The sequence below is a fragment of the Lycium ferocissimum genome, chromosome 4, assembly GCF_029784015.1.
Source record: "Lycium ferocissimum isolate CSIRO_LF1 chromosome 4, AGI_CSIRO_Lferr_CH_V1, whole genome shotgun sequence".
NCBI classification, from domain to species: domain Eukaryota; kingdom Viridiplantae; phylum Streptophyta; class Magnoliopsida; order Solanales; family Solanaceae; genus Lycium; species Lycium ferocissimum.
The window spans coordinates 68,099,395-68,105,394 of record NC_081345.1 but is presented as its reverse complement, the minus strand read 5'-3'; positions in this window follow the sequence as shown (position 1 = coordinate 68,105,394).

Below are 6,000 nucleotides of genomic sequence, written 5' to 3'. Positions count from 1 at the left end.
TCTCATTCCCTATGACTTGGCTCTATGGCACGATCTCGGTATGTGAAAGAAGAGTAACCACCCTAGATGCCCGTAGCCTCGTTTATAAATGTGGTGCGCTTCACACCTTATAAAATGGACTCTCCGGACACGACTTTGCACAACCCTAGGACGAACTACTCTGATACCAATTTGTCACACCTCAACTTGATAGGGCATGATGGGCACCCGACCCTTACTTAGGGCCGAGCGAACCTGCTGATCCTCGTGATACTCATAATCCTACTGGACTCTTAAATCATGAAATGAATGCATAATGTTAGCTTTTAAAAAAAAACATGCTTTTCGTCCTTCTCAAATCAAGTAAAATCTATAATCATATGAAATCTGTAACATAATGCATAATGATACATCGGCTTACAGAGCCGCTTACAAGACTGACATGTTATATACGTGACTCCGTCTCGCAAAGTCTCTAACATAAACTCAAGATACCATAACATAGATACTTTGACTCGGCAACAATCGGAAGGAAATGGAGCTCGCCAATCCAAATTTCCGAAACATCTTCTACTAGTATCTTCCACTCATACGTATACACACAACGTGGCATGAAACGCGGCTCTCGAAGAAAGGGGTCACATTTAAATATGTACTGAGTATATAAAACATGAAATACAGAAAACGGCGTCATAACCGAAGTAAGAAGTACAGAAAGTGAGCATAATAACCAGAATACCAAAATGCTTGCATTTGAAATACAAATCATGCATAAGAAGTACAGAAAACAAGTATAATAACGTAATGCCAAAATGCTTACTCATGAAATACGGATCGTATGAGTTGAAATTATGTATCATATTCGGCCCATTATGGGCCTCGGGATCGGAACATAGTCGCCACCCCGTCTTTGGCGCCATAACACATCATACTCGAATATTGCATAACTCCGTAACACATCATACTCCGTAAAACACATCATACTCCGTAACACATCATACCTCGTAACACATCATACTTTAACACATCATACTTCGGAATATAGCATAGTGCACACGATGACATAACCGGCCCGGACTCGGCAAAAGATGTAACAACAAAGATGCACAGCGTAGTAGCGAGTAACCATATGCATATAAGTCATCATTACAGACTCAATAGATAAGTAAGTAACCGACGCTCGAGGGTTAAGATGATAGTCATGTTAAGTCCGTTCTAAATACCATTAGGACTGCGTTAAAAAGAATCTTAGGGATCGTAGACGTGTATCAAACCAATCCGAGCCCGCCCGTGAAAGTTACGGGCATAATACGTTATAGAATCCTGTACGTATGTATCAAGGCAATTCGAGCCCATTTATGAAAGTTAGGGACATTATTCGACATAAAACCCTTTAGGAACAAAACTCTTTATGCAACATTTACTATCCAATCATACAAAAGACACAAGGGTCATAGCTCGACTATTTTAGGAATGCTAACATCAAGAAGTGAATAAGAATCGTAGACATGCTCGGATCTTAGGAATGGAGTTACCCCAAGGCTCGTAACATATCATATCTTACTTACGTCTAAGACATGCCAAAAGAATGAAAGGATAAGCTTTACATACCTGTTCCCTCTTATTAGCTATGCTTATTCGTCCAAGCTCGTAAGCCTACACTTAAAAGGATTCACACTAACGTTAGACTCTTTATTGCACACTTGTTCCAAATTTCAAATCAAACTACTCTATGTCGCCGAAAATCGGCGCATCTCCCCTGTTTATATGCCTAGCCCAAATTACAATCCAGCAACCAATCAACAACAACAATAATACCAACATCAACAACACTATTATTCATACCAACATATTCCATAAACGTCCCACACGACGTTTTTCAACATACAATAACAATATGCACTTTCTTCCATCCCAATCAGGGAGTATAATCTCATCAATACGCCAACCATGTTAGATACCATTTTTATATGCATAAATCAGTCCATCCACACGGCCACAACACGTTCAAAACAGCCCATAAACACAACAACTACAATACAACACTCTATGACCTTTTCTCCATGACTAGTTTCATTTTTAAGGCTTGCTAGACCTTCAAATAAACTCAACATAAAAGATGGGATAAATAACATACCTTCTAATTGAAAAAAAACTCAGCCACATCACCCTTTTCCGACACCAAGCTTAAGTAGAAGCAAGAACAATCACCTTTCACGGACTAGTTTGGCGTAATCTTGTCAAATTCTTGATTTATCGGACCATAATATTTGGGAGATGTTTTGAGAGGCTTCTAGGACTCTTTGGAATGTTAATATGCTGAAAAAAATGGGCTGATGGGGTATTTATAGCCCCCCTAGGTCGGTTCCACCGACTTATTCATGTGGGGCCCGCGGAACCCTTTGGCAGCTTGGGGTCTTGCTCTTAAAATGGCCATAACTATTGATTACGACATCGTGTGATGAACCAAGACCTGTGGTTGGAAAGATATTTCAATTATCTACAACTGTTATTCTTGGTATTTTTCCAAATTCCAAACTTATAATGCCGTTTCTGCCCCTCCAAGCCAACTCATCCAAAAACGTTTCCTTAAATCGTCGTTTTGGAGGGCTTATGTCCATATTTGGCTTATGGATCCTTCTTAGGACTTGATCAACTTTCGATGTCCTACTTGTATCACTTATAATATATCCTTTACAAAATCCCGACATGTGGGCCCCACCTTAACTCATGGTTTCGAGGGCTATCATCGAGTGATCATGTTAACCGATTTACTCCATACACTCTCCAAATGTCATATATATGTTCTTATGCTCAGATAACATAATCTTCATCCATAATCCTTGTGTAACTCTGCTCTCCCCTGAGCTCATACTAAGCCGTCCACAGTCTTGATGACGCGAAATTTTCCAAGGTGTAACAATGTGTGAAATAAATATGCGTACAACATGCGTACAACATGCAATTACATAATATCAACTCAATGCCAAAATAGTTCCTTTTTCATGATTTAGACGAGATGTGGAGTGATGAATACACAATGAATCAATATCACAAGTATTAAACAAATATGACTATCATAAGCCCATATCATCAACAACCATACCAAACCAGTAGATTTAACACTACTAACTTTTTCATAAGCTTGACATCCTTTACTTCACAAGATTATTCCATTTTCATTAATTACCCATAACATGACACCGGTACCTGCACATGCGTGCTTGTCACCTCACGAGTATAGGACCTCCAATTTTTCATTACACCCTTTAATTACATTAGCCAAACACTTCATAAAGAGTGTATTAAGTCTCAACTTGACTTAATTTCGAAGTTCGAAGAGTCAATCCATGGCCTTGCCGTTTCTTTGAGCTTCTGAACAAGCTCATTCTTTTCAAATATGGTATCTATGTAAAAATACGAATCCGTAGACACACATATTGCTATACTAATTTTTCGGGTCTAAAAAATCAACCCAAAATCCAATCCTAAGCCCCAAAGGTGAAAACTGTAATTTCTCCATAAATTCAGTTTATCCATAGTCTAAATAGTAAGGATCCCAAAAATCATCGAAATCTAATCACAATTAGACCTCCAATTTGATAATTTACATGAAACTCATTTCTATGAAAAACGGATAGCATCACAGTGGTACACTTTCATTAAAGTTGACAGGCTTCAATTGGAATCAAGAAGATACTTATCGTGAAAGAAAAGTTCAAGAATTGTGAAAAAAATTGGGCTAAGTGGTATTCATATTTTAGGATCCAAGTCCAAACCTAAGAAGAGAAAGATTGATGCCCACATGGAGCTGAAAATCTGCCCAAAGCGAATTTAAATCCTCACCCAAATTGGGTGGAAAAAAAGTCACGTGCAAATGACTTTCAAGGGGCATATGTTTTGGAACTTTTCCTTATTTTATTAGCGAACAAGTTTGACAAATTATTTACATGTTTTCCTGGTTTAAAAGTTTCCTAGTTAGGTTTTAGTATTTATTTATTTCCATAAAAGTAGATTCGAATCCCATATTATTTGGGATAGGTTTTCCTATATATAGGGGTGAATTTTGTTATTTTAGATGAGACAAATATTATTATTATTGAGAGTTTGTCTTCTTTACACTTTTGTGTGTGGCTACTTTGGATTTATCTTGCAACCTTATAAGAACGATTCTTTTAAGAGGTAAGATTAATTCGTACTTGATATCTTTGGCTCTTATTCATAAATTGAAGAAGGTAATTAGTGTCATGCCCTATTTTTAACGGATTAAAACTAGTTCACAACTTATAGGCTATGTTTCCTCTGGTTTTGCAAATTTTCAGAGTCGCCACCTAATTTTAGGAAATATTAGGAAACCATTTGTAAAAAAAAGTAAACTCCGTTTTTAGTCTTTGAAACCTGTGAGATTCTAGGTAAGGGTTTTATTTACCCCGAGGGGAAGGTGTTAAGCATCCCTCAGAGCCTATCCGAGGACAGTCTTTAAACTTAGTTTAATTAACACTAGAGAGGGATTGTTTAGTCTACTTCTTATTTTTATTATTATCTATTTTTAAAGAATTGCGGAAAAGAAACTACTCTATCAAAACTATGTGAATAAATGCATATTTTATAAAGGAAGTAGTTAATGGTAACGCATGCATGAGGAAAATATGCATTGACATTTATTTTAAATGAGAATAGTATGTATAATATAGAATAAAGAGGGGTATACTTTTTATAAGAAAAACAATGTATATATGTGATATGTAAAAGAATTAGACAGTATATGTGATATATATGTATATGAAAATGGTATATGTGTATGATTATTGTAGAGGCAGTAGTTAGTATACATGAGATGTAAACATATGTATGTATATATTCATGATGTATTTTGTATACAATAGTATAAAAACGAGAGGATTAGAAATGCATATTTTAAGGAAAATAATGTATATGTACGATATTTATATCCAATGACAAATGGCATATAATTGTTCAAAAATAGCTATTTTCTTGTTATATGGAAATAATATATACATATACGCATGATGAAAAGACGATTAAAGGAATTACTGAAAAATAAAATAGTATATATATATATATATATATGTATGAGTGCATATAAAATGGGATATTTACCTTATAGCTTTCGTAAAATAGCTTGAGCCACTATACTCGAGCTCTAACATAACTTCCTCATTTAAATTTAATGAATCTAACCTGTTCAATATGTTAGCATAAAATAGAAAGTGATTACTCATAAAATACGCATCTTATCCTTTTGAAACCCCTATTTAAATCACTCATTTCGTTAAAATGGATTTAAAAAGGGAACGTTAATTAACTTTAAAGAAGAGAAAAAGAAAAGAAAAAAAAATCAGCCTTATCTATTAGTTAGAAAATGTTTATAACCTGTGAAATACGCAAAGTTAAAGGGATGTTTGTCACTTCTTCATCCTAAGATATCCTTGAACCGAGATCTATAGCTAAGGAAAAGTGGCCAATGACAAAGCTCGGGCATTCACAAGTTCACAAACAAACAAGAAATAAAATCCTCCAAATACAAACCCATAAAAACGTTAGTCAGAGGGTGCAAATAACGTATAATAATACAAAAGATAAAAAAAATTCAAGAGAGGAAGAGGGACGTGGACTCTTTCGACACAAAAATAAGGGACGGCTATACACGAGAACGACATTGCTTCTACTGCTTTTCGGCCTGGGCTGAAATCGGAGTTGCCATAACTCCAACATTCTCCCAAGTGTGTTCATGCAAATAAGAAAAAGAAAGGAGTTAGGAGCGATCTCAATAAAGGAAACACAATGAATAAGACATGGAATTTATACGGTATTTATTAATTCCTACTCAAATGTATTCAATGTGCTACCGTTGTTTAAGCATGCTTAATCCTTCCTCCATACGTGACTTCATTATAACGAAACTAGCAAAGAAACATATCCTACATTCAAGCCCTTCTCTTACAGAGAACTTCTTAAGGAAGAGGGCAACTCTCCCTACTTTTATACTTATTTTTGTTA